The sequence below is a fragment of the Panulirus ornatus genome, chromosome 8, assembly GCF_036320965.1.
Source record: "Panulirus ornatus isolate Po-2019 chromosome 8, ASM3632096v1, whole genome shotgun sequence".
Classification (NCBI taxonomy): domain Eukaryota; kingdom Metazoa; phylum Arthropoda; class Malacostraca; order Decapoda; family Palinuridae; genus Panulirus; species Panulirus ornatus.
This window is the reverse complement of record NC_092231.1, coordinates 20,565,894-20,581,682: the sequence shown is the minus strand read 5'-3', so window position 1 is coordinate 20,581,682 and position 15,789 is coordinate 20,565,894.

Below are 15,789 nucleotides of genomic sequence, written 5' to 3'. Positions count from 1 at the left end.
TATATTTGCCTACCATGGAAGAGAGAAGAATGAGAGATGAATTGATCACAACCATTAAGTTCTTAAACCAGATTCTTTTTCCTCCCGAAAGATGTAGGGATAGATCAGTCCGAGGACATGGCTTGAAATAAGTAAAAGAAAAAACTAGTTAATAGGACGTAGATATGTAATTTCGTGGTATAAGAGTGGTGCATGAAGGGAGTAAACCGAATGAAGACAAGGCAGATATGGCCAGCATACAAATGTTTAAAACGTTTTATAAAAACAGAGAATATTCAAGGAAAGGGGCCCTACAAGTGTTAATCTCTCTCTCTCTCTCTCTCTCTCTCTCTCTCTCTCTCTCTCTCTCTCTCTCTCTCTCTCTCTCTCTCTCTTTCTCTCTCCCGTATTGTAGAACAGGTAATTATAACACCAATATCATCATCATTTACGCACTACGTGACCAATCATCAACTCACAAGTAGAACCAGACCCAAGAACTGGACACTGACAAAACATACATACACACATTAAAGACTTGACGAGCACTAAACTGCCGCCTTCCCGACCCAGTCTTAAACTCCACTGCACCGGACCTACATCCTTCTGAAACTACACTCCCCCAGGGATGTAAGAGCTACGCTTTCTCATCTGGACACCGCTCGCTTCTCAAACATTACAAGCACCCGTTCATCATATGGCATGACCAATCACGCCCAAGATGTAGTTTGTACGATGGACACACAAAAGTGTTAAGGGTCGTCGCACAAACATACATAGACCACTACAGTTCTTGAATCTTAGTCCTGTCCGCTGCTGAGTGCTGCGGGAGCCCCGCAGACGGGGGTGGGGTTGGGGGGAAGATAAGACACACACACACACACACACAGACACACAGACACACACATACACACTACACACATCCGACCCTATTTACCTCCCCTGTAAATTAGACTTCGTAAATCTCATTGTCCTGCCCTTTGGACCCTCGTCGTCCAGAGCCACCCAGTCTTCTCCTCTCCGTACTACAGCCGGAAGGAGAGTCCCATTACCTCCGCTTATTGATTACTTGATTACTATTGGGAAGGGAGGAGGGTGGGGGGGGACAGGGGACTGGTCTTCGAGGGTGGGGTGGTGGGGACCGACGCACGTGGACGGAAGGATTAATGTGTCGGACAAGGATTTCCAGGCACCAGCAAGATGACGTGGGGACACGAATAAGCTTGAATAAAGTTAGTAAATGAATATAACAGGAGTCAGTTCTTGGCTTGATAATGGTTGAAGTATGGAGAGAATGAAATACACACGCAATATATATATATATATATATATATATATATATATATATATATATATATATATATATATATATATATATATATAATGAAAAGGCGTTACTGAATTTCGCGAAAGTTACCTCCGAGAAGAAGAGGGACAAATTCTCCGAAGGGAACTTCTCGCTCCAAAGGAAACCATTAAGGAGTTTTAGCGTCGGTAATACTACTACTACTACTATTACTACTAATAATGATAATGATAATAATAATAATAATAATAATAATAATAATAATAATATTAAACGAAGATATAAAGTGAGTTTACTGATGAATAATCAGGGAACTGGTACAAAAATCTGGAATGGCATGATACCAGGCATGTGACTTCACACAGTTAGTGAGGCGTGGCGTGGGAGGTCGAGGATCAAAAGCGGACGTAAACAAAGGAACAGCACTTGGCAGGGCAGATGGCGGGCGGTCATTATAGGCCATCACACGATGGTTGTCTTGGTAATTGGTGGAGGGAATTATTAGTAGTGAGACAAGAGGGACTGAAGACTGAACATCGGAGACATAAAGACTTTAGATAACGAAGATAATGTGATCAGCAACTGTGTGCAGAACAGCGACGGGAGTGGGAATTACATTAGGGGCAAAATGAAGGCCAGAATATATTCGAGCCGGTATAACAGAGAGGGTGAGGGTGAGGGTAACGCTGGAGTATAGGAATGATGAATACGAAGCAGAGAAACAAAACGTTAAGAAAAGATGGCGTTAGGAAATAAATGACAGAAGAATACAATCGAACATTTAACAAGATATACCATTCAATATCGATTATCAATACACTGATCCTGATACAGATTTAGATACAAATCACCATCTATTCCAAACACGTGATGTCTCCGAATTTTTACCCGATAATACCTGAAGTTGCACAAGTCACTGATTACATCAAAGAACTTATGAAAACGATGATCATTTTTATTTTGACCAGCTTCACATGTCTTCCTGAAACTCAGATCTGACTTAAAATATGATATCACTGGGAGCAGAGTCTCATCAAAGAACCTCTCACTCCAAAGGAGTCCTGCAATTCCCTGCTTCTGGGAAGCAGCGCAGCCTTGGAGCTGCAAGATTGCATAACACCAGGACCTTTTTTAGAAAATAGTCCTAGCTTCGTCTCTTCGATGTATATCAACTGACTGTTATATCTCTCTCTTGTGTCTCCCCTGATGATGTGATTATTACACGAAAGTGCACTTGGGAACTTATCGTGTTTAATTTTCCCCGTGGACTCATAGGAATATATATATACATATATATATATATATATATATATATATATATATATATATATATATATATATATATATATATATATATATATATAATTTTTCCGTCCTTTGCAGTTTCTCGCGCGAGCGACGCTACGCCAACAGACGAAGTAAGGTTTGGTTACATTCATTATCATATGCAACGCACTGACACTACAGCCTCCCTCCCCCCTTCCCACAGCCAAGACTCACAGACCTTTCCATGTTTTTCCCGGACCACTTCACATGCCCTAATTCAGTTCACTGACAGAAAGTCACCCCTGTGTACTGTACCACATTGATCTAATTCATTATACATCGCGCACGGTCACACCCTCTTGCATGCTCAGGCCCCGATAACTCGAAAGCGTATTTCACTCCATCCTTTCATCTCGTCCTCAGTCTGCCCCTCCTCCTTGTTCCCTCCACTGCTGACTTACAGGCCATACGCTAGATTCGCTCGCGTTAATTTTTGGTCCAACCATCGTCTGGAATATATTATATCACAACCATATTAAACCATGTGAATGGACAATCCATCTCCAAGACAGAGATGCATCTTTAATCGCTGCTGATGAAGCCACTGAGCAACTAGTCATTTGTGACTTTCAAATCAAAAGTGCTTCAAAGAGCATCACTTAGATATGAGGGGCTGTACAACCAGAAAGAACTGTTATCACTAGCAATTTCGTATGCCTGAGGTTAACTTCATGGGGCATATGGTGACAAGCGAGGGACTTGGACCTGATCCTAAAAAGGTGGAGGCCATAATGAAGATGGAACCACCTAGGGATAAAGATGATGTGCAACGTTTGGTTGGCATGGGTAATTATCTTTCTCAATTTCTGCTCAATTTAGCTACTATATTACGTCCTTCTGTTTGTCTGGTGAGGAAGGACGTTGAGTGGAAATGGGGGAATGCGGAGGCTAAATATTTACATTTCAGGAAACTGAAAACTTACTGACGAAAGCACCAGTTCTAAGATACTTCAACTCCAGCAAACAATCAGTAATTCAGTCAGATGCCAGCAACAAGGGCACTAGCGCAGTATTGCTGCAAGAAGACCACCTTTTGTGCTCGCCAGCAGGGCACTGACGGATACAGAGAGACGGTATGCTGTTATAAACAAAGAAAGTCTTGCAATTGTAAATGCACTTGAACAATGGCACCAGTTTACATATGGCAGACCAGTAATTATGTATACAGACCAGAAGCCGCTTGAAAGCATTGTGCTGAAGCCTTTAGACAAGGCCCCAAAGAGGCTTCAGGCAATGCTTATAAGAGCCCTTGCATATGACATTGAAGTAAGTTACATGAAACAGTGCCTGTTCAAAATGGGGACTCCGATTAGGAGTTTGAAAAAAATTGATGTTGCTACTTTTCTAACAATGGGTAGTGATAGGACAGATTAGTTACGCAAGAGACTACAAGGGACAACACATTGCAAACTCTGAAAAGTGTTATTCCACATGGTTGGTCTGATAAGACTTCTCAACTGCCTGGAGTTGTCACACCATATTTTGACATGAGGGATGAATTGTCTGATGGTGATGGTCTTACCTTTAGGGATGAGAGACTTATCATATCAAAGCAGTTACGGCCCGAGATAAAGAAGGACATACATGTTGGCCATGTGGGTACTGAAGGGTGTTTGCACAGAGCAGGGGAGAGTGCGTACTGGCCTAACATGAATGCTGAAATAAAATCCTTGGTGCAATGCTGTGAGGTTTGTACGTCTTATGAAATATCCCCTTCAAATGAAACCCTAATGAGTCATGAGCTTCCTAACAGACCTTGGAAAAAGACTGGCACTGACCTGTTTGAACTAAATGGCAAATATTACCTCATGACTGTATGTTATTTTTCAAACTTTTGGGAGCTCGATAGACTGTTAGACACTACCGCTCAATCTGATGTTATCAAAATCAAGGCACACTTTGCTAGATATGGTATTCCTGAGGAAATGATAAGTGATAACGGTCCTCAGATGATCTCAAAAACAATGTCAAAGTTCAACAATAGATGGAGGAATTAGCCATAAGACCATCTCGCCTTACAACAGCAAGGCAAATAGCAAGGTTGAGTCTGCTGTCAAAGGTGCTAAGAATAAGTTAAGAAAGGCTGAACATAATGGTGAAGACCAATATCTTGCTCTTCTAAACACTAGGAATACGCCCACACAGGGCACCACCACAAGCCCTGTTCAAAGAATGAAGTGTATAGGAACAAAAACTATTGTGCCCATTGTAGAAAATTAATTGAAGCCAGACAGTAAAGTTGGAGAGAATGAGGTAAACTGAAATGTTTACAGAATAAACAGGCATCTTATTACAAAGTTAAAGCTCACGATCTCCCCGAATTATATGAAGGCGATACTGTCAGACGTAAACCATTCAGGTTTGGAGTTAAAAGATGGAAGAAAGGAACTGTAACTAAACAGTTAGATGCCAGGTTACATGAGGTAGAAACGGAGGATGGTGGAATACTACGTAGGGAGGAGTAGGTGTCACATGAGACGTTCATATGAGTCTCCAGTAAGAATGATGCGTGGTGACCTTCCCACAGATGTAGCACAATGAAGTTGAAATTTTCTCGAAAATCCCACCGAAATGTCTGGCAAAATACCAGATTTTTGCATAATCTTTTGATCATCTTGGATTTTGTTCAAAATCTCACCATAGGTACTATTAACCGTGCTGAATGAGAATATATATTCAAAAATTACATTTATATTAATTAGTCAAATAATTAGCTAATGAAAGTTAAGGTAATCAATCCAAGTGTAAATATGTAAAATTTTAGGCAATAGAATTTTATTTCTTTCACTCTAAATTCATATTCAGCATTAGGAGTCTGTCTGGAGATGTAAACGTTCAGTTTCTGTTGTAGATTTATTCCTCAACTTGTTATCGTGTGACAATTTCGATAGTTTACAATGCAGCCCATTATCAATATCGTTACTGTACGTGAGAAAGAGAATCGGCCTTAAAACTGATCCTTGTGGTACGCCACTTATTTACGTCTAACCATTCTGAGGCTTGTCTATCAGTCACAACTCTTTCTTTACGACCAGTTAACCAATTTCCTAACTTCCGAAGTACAACCCCATCTATACCATGAGACTTAGATTTAGTTAGTAACTTATGATGTAGAACTTTATCGAATATCTTTTCTAAAAATCTAGATAGATGACATCAACTGCTTTACTTTCATCATACATGTTGATTATATCATTAAAGAAACCAAGCGTAATTGTCAGACATGAATGATTTCGTCGATAACCATCTTATCCCGAATTATGGTTTGCATAAGTTTACCAGCTAACAACGTTAAGGTGATTGGACGATAATATCCGAGCAGTAAATTTTATTTTTTTGAAAATGAATGTTGCTTTTTACTGGAACCTTCCTAGTATAAAGTACATATTGAAGAGAGCAGTCAAGGGTGTAACTATCTCATTTTTCGCCCTTTTCACTGACCTTGGATAAAACTTATCTGGGCTTGCTGGCTGTACCGTGTGACTGCTACACCGTGTGGTGGTTGTATCGTACGCTGGCTGTACTGTGAGACTGCTGCACCGCGTGGTGGCTGTACCGTGTGACTGCTGCACCGTGTGACGGTTGTGCCGTGTGCTGGCTGTACCATGTGGTAGCTGTGCCAAGTGGTGGCTGTACCGTGTGGTGGCTGCACCATGTGGTGGCTGTACCGTGCGGTGGCTGTATTGTGTGGTTGTTGTACCGTATAATGGCTACGCCGTTTGGTAGCTATGCCATATTGTGGCTGTACCTTGTGCTGGATTTACTGTGTGATGGCTGAACCGTGTGGAAGTTGGAAAGTGTGGTGGCCGTACCATATGCTGCTTGTACCGTATGACGGCCGTACCGTGTGGCGATGGTACCGTGTCCAAATCGTTCTGGTAAGGAGAACTAGCAAGCTGGTTTCTCAAGAGTTTAATGAGGAAAGTTTTCCACTAAAACTAAGTCGTTAAGCCCATCATCCCCAGGTGTACCGGATCTGTAGCTTGCGGTAAATAAGTCCTAATGTGTAAACTACAATCGCTGCAGAGAATCCACCTTCACAGGTCTGGTCCAACAGGGCCTCAAATATTTTCTATAACTTCATTTTCATCTTTTCTACTTCCGTGTTTCCAACTAGACCTTCTGGCCAGTGTGCCACTTCATGGGAGAGCCTGGAGGCCAACGACCGCTAACTAATGATAGCACCATTAAGGTGAAGGTGTACAAACATAGGCGGAGCGGAGGAGAGTGGCGAGAAGTGAGGAGTGGTGTTCATTCCAGTTTCCACTGGTGACAGCATTAGCTGTGACGTGGTGAGGGAGCCCCCGGCGGCTGGTGACGCACTGACCGAACACATACTTGTTAACTTAGTCAAGGCTGGTGAGGCTAGAACTGCTCTCCTTGTTACGTGGTCACAACTTCCAATTCCAAACCTGGCTTGGTGTCATAGTTCATCGTAATAACTGCATTGAAGTATTTTCCTTCTCTGTATGTGAAATCAACGGAATTCTAATGACTGATTTGTCTTAAGTGAACAATTAAACAACTATTCCAGAAAATGTAAACATACAAAATCACACACACACACACACACACACACACACACACACACACACGACAACTTATAGTCACCCAGGCAGTAAGTATTTAGGCAGCTTAAAGGCGTTCAAAACAAGGCCGAATTCAGTGGGGTATTTATCATGCGTGACAGACCTAGGGAGGAGAGGGAAAAAAACGAGGATTATAGTCAGAAAGTAAAAACACGGGCCTTTGTGGTGCAGTGGTGAGCGTTACACGCCATGACTCAGTCACCAGCCCACACGGGTTTGAATCATGGGTGCGGAAGTCGGTCCACAGATAATCCCAGCTTTTCATCCTCCTCTCGCGGGGATGCCAATGGACAGCGGTCAAGGAAATAATCAGGAATTCGCAATGGAATCTGTGCCACACAGAGATGACAACCACCGAACGAATGTCTCTTCTTAACCAGTGTTTCAGGTGAGGGAAGATCTGCCTCTCATCTGAGGCTCTTCCTGTGCTGTACTGCTAAGCCTAACATACACCTAACCTCCACTACGGTTACGAGGGCTCAACCTATGGGTTATAGACAGAAAAGGGCAAGTGGTACTCATTTCCTGTGGAAGTAACCGACTGCCGCAGCGTCAAAGATGCGGATTACCAACAGACAGTTCTTGGCTCCACACTCATTTTCGTCCCTTTGTACCACTGATCAAAACAAGACACAACAGCATAATATCAAACCCTGCCGACGACAAGGGATTAGTCCCTACGGTTCAAACACAGTAAGACTATCAAATAACCGTAAGCCTTAATGCAGTGGTCAGTGACTTGGTAAACAGAATTCTGGGTAAACAAATACAATCTAATACATTTTGGAGATAAGATGTAGCAAATACCGATATGAAATATTCAGTTAGCCATTATTTGAGGTATAAGGAGTGGGTGTAATTCTCAGTAAAAGCTACAAACGGGATGCTAAAGCCAGCAGAAATATAGCGTATACAATGAAAAACACTATGTGTACATACCTGCTCTTTATAACGTCTTAGTCAGACCCCAAAACACACCGTCCAGTTCTGGTCATCAAAGTTTCTCAAAGGCGAAAAATAAAAAGATACAAAGATCAACAAAACGAGCTCTGTCTATCAAAACGAAACCTTTTCGAGAAAGCCTCGGTCCTCAAATTACTACATCTAACATCTTAGACTCCCGAAGTATTCTTTTTTGTGTGCTGTGATGACACGGGCAACTTAATCGAGGCGATACCATCTACGATATACATGTACATACATCCACATATACAACCGAATATCATGGCTAGGATTTGAACCTATGCGAACTCGACTCCTCGCGTTACAGTCAGCACGCTAACCGCTTCCCCAATGAGATCCAAGGCAACAGAAGTTGCCAAAATACCACAGAATAACTCAGGAAATTTTTTCCATGTGGGGTAACAACAGAACAACTAGAGATAAGGGAAAAGAGACGTAATACAAGGGTGAAGATTGCCTTCATCGGTAGACTTATAGAATATTGGAGAGAATACCGACAGATGTTGTTAAGGTGAATACTAACAATACAATCAAGCCATGGCAAGACACACACACACTTTGATAATATCAATCAGCAGCAAAATGTCTTGCTCAAGAATGACATTATGACACGCACATATTGTAACGTCAATTTTTCTTTTAGATCACAGAGCATCCGGGGTCGAAGTTGAATCCTGAAGTGTGTCCTCCTATGAGATATCAATATCAATAACTTTATTGTACATGGTGATTCATCATAGATATCATTAGCCTGCCGGTTGATATGCTGGAGAGTGTGGAGGATGGGAAGGAGCCTTCTGCTTTACTAACTTCTCAACTTCTATTGAGATGAGGAATATAACATTAGTGTCCTCCATGAGACAACCTCGTCATACACAATCAGGTTTCCATTTATCTGTCCTTTATTTCTAGTCTCACATAACACGTGACCTCACGTCTCCCCCTTCCCACCCATATTTTGATGATCCCAGCCTTCCCTCTCCTCTGACGACTTCACCACCTCACCTCTCCTCTGACAATCCCACCACCTCACCTCTCCTCTGACGACCTTACCATCCCACCTCTCCTCTGACAATCCCACCACCTCACCTCTCCTCTGACGATCCCACCACCTCATCTCTCCTCTGACGACCTCACTACCTCACCTCTCCTCTGAAGCTTCCAGACTCACTCTCAGGGTATCATTCAGACGACATGAACAAGGTAATAAGAGCCTCTTTGAAAGCCACTCCAGAATGACACCCGCTCTGCGACACACCTCTCCTTGCTATTTCTGGTTTTTCTTTCTTAAGCACGATGTGAGATATATCTTCCCTCTCAATTTCTGCATTTTCTCACTCAAATCTACCAACACCATCGTGTCATCAGTATACAATAAATGACTCACCTTCCAAGTGCACCTATCCCTGCCAGACTGCAGATCTATCCCTCTCCCCAGTATCCCTGCATTCAGTTGCATCACCATCCCATCCATAAACAGTTGAGCTGCCGTGGTAACACCAAACACCTTTGCCGCAGACCTGCTTTTACCTGCAACCACTCACCCTCCTCTCTACCTTCCCGAACACATGCCTTTTTTTCTTGATAAAAACTCCCCACTGCATCTAACAGCTTTCCTTCCACACTGTATATTCATTACACCTTCCAAAAGGCATTTCAGTTAACCTTATTGGATGCTTTCTCCACATCCATGAATGCCATATACAAATCTATCTGCTTCTCTCAGCATTTTTCACATACATCATCTACAGCTAACAACTGATCCACATATCCTCTACCACTCCTGAAATCACGGTGTTCCTCCCCAGTCTGATGCTCTGTGCATGCCACCACCCTCTCAATCACCACTCTAACATACAACTAAGTAGGTACACTCAGCAAACACATACCTCTGTAATTCACCTTTTTATGTCCCTTTTCTTTACAGAATGGCTCTATATAGGCATTCTGTCAATCATCAAGCACTTCACTATGATCCACGCATACAATGAAAATCCTTACTCACCAAGCACTAAAACAGCCACCTCCCCTTTCTCAAGAAATTCATGTGCAGTACCATCCCCTCCAACCGCCTTGCTACATTTCATCTCAAACAAAGCTTTCACCACCTCTCGTCCTTTCACTAAGCCACTTACAGGACTTTGTCACTGCATACTTCCCCGACCCAAACACCCCTAATGCGCCATCATATTTTCAAAGACATTCACAAACCTTCAAAGTACTCACTGCATCTCCTCTTCACCTAGTCAGTGTTTGTTACCTCTCACCCATTAGCCCCTTTCACCGATGCTCCCATTCTTTCTCTCGTTTTTCTCACACTACTATCGCATTTCAAACATTTCTTTTATTTTCTCCTTTAGTTTTACTGATATTCTCTTACCCCACTTCTCACTTGCCCTCTTTTTCAACCCCTACTTCTCCTTTTTGACCTCCTTCCGCTTTCTCCTTTTCCCAATCACTCACGCTCTATCCTTATAAGTAACGCTAAAACACCTATACTCTTTTCTCCATCGCATCTTCACATTGTCATTCCACTACTCATCACCCTCTCTCACCTGCCCACCTCTCACCTTCCATATGCCACATACTTCTCTCGCACATACCAGCACTACTTCCCTATACACCTCCCATACCTTACCCATCCCTCATAACCATAGAACGATAGCCCTGTGATGCAGTCTGTCAGAGGATGCAATCCAAGCAAAGCTCAAATATTCAACAGCTGACCTTGGTGAAGTTTAGGTGTAGTGAACTTGGACGTATATAATCAAGAACGTTTCATTTCTTTCCCAATCTAAAGGATTCGTTTTTCCTTATCCTAGGACGGTAAAGCATCACCAGAGCTGAGGATATGACATTCGCAAGATGCAATTATCATATCGCAACGTTTTATACTTGAAGTATCGTCCTCTTTTACACACTGAAACAGCAATAACCCGACAACTCTTTCTCGACAGCAAAAATGCTCCAGACGCGTGTAGCGCCATGTTTGTTATGCATGCCACTCGTCCCCTTTCCTGGAAGCCGCCACCAAGATTGATCATCCTGTCAGGATGGTACCAACAGCTTTGACCTTCTTGAAATATTTCTAAGGCTTTAATAACACAGGGAATGTGTCAGTGCCAGTGAGATTTACGGCAGCGTCTTGCACTGGTGCCAAGGTGACAGAAAACGTTTGTCTTATGTTTCTTTTCTCTCCTTCGCCGGTCGATTGCCTTACGCTCTGCCGTTATTAAGGACTGGAAAACCTTCGTATGATATCAAGCGCATCTGAAAAGTTATATTGTAATGGATGGCGCTACGATAATCCGGAGAGGAGGAAATTCTTCTCTCGCAAGTGTTTATTGTTGCTGGTCCTGCTATGTGTCTCACGGGAAATCTCTGCTCATGAAGGTGATGTCTTGATAAAATGTTCCCCTCATACAACACAAGGTCAAGAGATTATAAATTACAGGAACCATTTCTCGGAGGCAGAAACAGAAACTGAATAGAATACAAATTTACCCGAAAGAAGTTTCTGAAGATTGAGTTCTTTTGACTCAGCAAACTAACACAAATGACCAACAAAATATCCAGTTTTAATGCTATACGACACATGAAGACAAAAGATCATCTTATAAGCAAGTTTCTATGGAAGAGGAAAAAAAAAATATAGGGACGGAAAGGCAAAACACTCAAGGGAGACTGACTGATAAGAACACTGCAGTTGTCGGTATGAGAGTCCCACAGAACCAAGGATTTCAGATCTCAGGCTGCTAACACAGAAATGTTGTTGATGTCACAGACAATGGAAAGTCTCAAGACATCAAGCGGCAGTCACAGATTACAGTTAAGGTAGATTATGTTCTTCCGAAAATAAAAATATTCTTCCATCAAGCATCGTAAACATATGGATAAAGTATTGGATAGCGTGTCTTAGCAGGCAACTAAAAGGAGCTGAAATTTGGGGGCTGGAACCCCCTCCCCCTTGCATTTCAGTTTCTAAACGTGGAAACAAAGGAAAACTAGCTGAGCGAAGAGAGCTCATCCTCCTGGCGGGCTCAGGCTGGGTGATGTCTGAATATGCAAGGATGTAATCAGGATGAGAAGAAGGCAGAGTGAGGGATGGAATGCTCAAGAATGTTTCTATCAAACTACGTAAAATCTTTTCATGATTAATAGCAACTAATTCACACGAAGCTTGGAATGTGCAGCCGCCTTCACCTTACAAACTGGACAGTCAGCGTTGTCAGTCCTCTCTTTCCGTGAGGTGTGAACCCAGGGAGTAGCGACTCGTTACTTCGAAGATTTCATTTCAAGAAACTTCCAAGTTTTCATTGTCCGAAGTTTTGCTTATCATGCCGAGGTCATTACTAGTATCCGCATCGTCTCACTACGTGTGGTGTTAACTTCGGTTTCGATAAACGAACACAAGTTATTGTGATGTTGCGCCTACCGCTTCGTGGCCTGTGAACCTGAGAGTATCAACTCGTGAGTTCGAAGCCAAACATGGGTAAACAGAGGTGTTCTCTGAGCTCGGGCAGTGAGACCACACCAGTCATCCTGCGACACCGTTGTTATAATGATTGTGGTATCGGTGTTATCTTGACCCAAGTGGGAAATAATGAAAATTCATTGATGGAAGTGGATTTTATCAAAGATTGATGATGAATTATAATATTCATTACTCGATAATGCTTAAACTGTCAGAGATGGAATCACCATGGGCGGGGTAAGTGGAGGGATGAGGGTGGCTTGAAGGAGAATGTGGAGTGAAGGTAGAGGAAAGTGAAGCACGATGTGTGGGGCCGCCTCTGATGATCCTAGCTTGAAGCAGCGAAATGAAAACAAAACAGTTAAATAACTATTCTGATGCATCCTTTACCTACTACTACATAGGCCGGAAGAGCTGCCCCTTACGACACACCCAGCAGGTGTAAAAGTCATCCTCGAGTTGGTGACATTTGCTTCTGTGGATGGAGGGACATGGCATATGTGTGTGTGTGTGTGTGTGTGTGTGTGTGTGAGATCATCATGAGGGTGGGGGAGTTGCATTATCATTGGATAATTTATACTTCCACCACAAGCTGCGAATAAAATTGCAATTAACATCAGTCTCAGCATTTTCGTTTAGTCCTTCATATCTACATAATTCCTTCATAAAACATTGCATTGTATGTAGGCGTCAGCTACCAGCGGACTCGTCTCTCACCGGTCTCCAGTCTTCCCTCCATACCTTGCTACCTTGTCACCCCCCTCACACGACGACCCCACTCATCTGCCGCTTCCCGACCCAAGGTCACAAATGAAAGCTTCGAAATAGCGAGTCGATGCTCCCTAGGTTCACCCCTCACGGAAGAAAAGGGCTGATAACGTTGACTCTTTCGGTTGGACGTGGAGGCGGCTCTGGCATCACTCTGAGAACACAGGAATCACGGCTGATCAGATCAAGAAAGTCAGCATCACAAAACATCATTGTATATGTATATTCATGTATGGGGCTCCTCACCAGCTTCCTCTAATGCCGTCGTAAAAGTGTGAGGTTCTCTCCCATTTATATAACATTGTTGTATATCTGATCACGTCCATTGATCCAACACATACCTATGTCTAATCCCAACACACGTCATCATCGTTGTTCTGTTTGGTTTCGTAATGACTTCGTGTTGCAGTGATCAACAGCTGCTCCACAAGCTCCTTTGCTCAAGCTGCCTTCATGTAGTCTCGAGAGATTTGTGTGACAAAGAATTCATTGGGCAATATCCGATATTCTCGGCTCCATTCTCTGTCGTGAATGCGTCAAGTGTTCTGGTCCAGTCGTCCAAAACTGTTCTTCCTTTACACAGATAAATGTGAGTCACTATCAAAGTTGGCACTGCCAGACCCAGGACTCCTGGATCAAAGATCAAAGGAAATGTGTCTGTAGATTTATCCAAGAAGGTTCCTTGATAACTCATATAATTTCTATTGTGTTTCATGATTTTAGAACTACTGAACAATACAAATATCAGTGTAATGTGAAAGAATGGATCTCACGATACTTAGAAGACGTATAGACACAGACCCTGAACCCTTGTACGAGCAGTTCCTGAGGCTACCTTGAGATCTTTAGAATATTAAAGAAAAATGAATAAAATTCTCCTCTTCTTTATGCATTATCAGGTCTTTGCGCACATGTCGAATCGCTGCTTTCTGTAACATTAAAGAAATACCAAAAAATTTCAGCTCCCCTTATATACACTTTACTCATTAAGATAAATTCTGTCCTTTATGTGAAGTTAATGCCTTCAGCAGTGGACTCAAACCCTCGGCGCTCCACCGACACTGTTGTGTTCAGGACGAAGACGAACTCGATTCAGAAACTGCGGATGAACGCGTCTGCGAACGAGGTACACACAGCACCGGCGTCCTAGTCATGACCCTTTGTATCCACTTGACGCAGACCACACCAAGACGGATGAGCCACTAGCACAGTCAACGGTACATGTCGCTGCTCCACGGAAAGGCTTCTCACGACTTTAATCAAGGTACAATACATTTCCAACACAATACACGCGGAGTTCAACATCCGGCACTTGTGAGTCAGATAAATGAATTTCGTGATCATTAGACAGATTTTAGATTAGATGGATCAGACGAAGTAAATTTCGAACAGGATTTCTAAGCTGGTCAGGAACATATATAATAATATATATAACAACTACATGATACTGTTCTTATGGCAGGGACAACCACTACACTAGTGCGCAATGTTGGTATCTAATCATGTAAATTTCGAAAAGGATTTCTAAGCTGGTCAGGAACATATATAATAATATATATAATAACTACATGATACTGTTCTTATGGCAGGGACAACCACTACACTGGCGCGTAATGTTGGTATCTAATCAATAAAACGACTAACTGGAATAGATTTGATTTTCTTCCATATCTTAGCGCTTTTCTTTTCTTCTTTTCTTAACCCTAAGAACTACTTTGGGCCATGACGTTCGTTAGGGCTTGGAACAAGATATAATCATCACATGAGTTTTGACCATTTTTCCAGGGACATATTTCACAAGTTTTTCTACACATAATTTCTCCTTCATCGGATGAACAAGATAAACAAAGGTTGCTGAATATTGCCTTTGCTGACTGTCTCTATCATACATCGTAATCTATAGTTTGTAAGGTATAAGAACAACAATATTATCTTATCGAGGATTTCACCACGGGAGGATACACGATGTCCTTAGGGTTATAGCTGTAGCTGGGCCAGAGAATAGCTTCAATATAACCAAACTATAGCTGTTGTGGAGGCGTGTTGTAGCCGTAACAGACAATAGGTATGTAATCTATACTCTTGATCCTCAGTGCTACACAGAAGCCTGGCATTACAACAGAAGCCTCACAGTATTGCAGCCACAACGCACTCCACCGTTGGGCGAATGTTGTACAATGCTTCCTTCGTAAACCACGTACTGACGAACACTAAGTATGTCGCACCTCATAGAAACGACAAGGGACCAATACTGAATGAATTACGAACATATCTGACAAAGCTGAGTCTGCAACATTCTGCACCAGAGATACAAGAACGTACATCAGGGTTATGACACAAGACATGTTGACGAGTTAGCCACATCCAAGTTATGTAACAGCAAC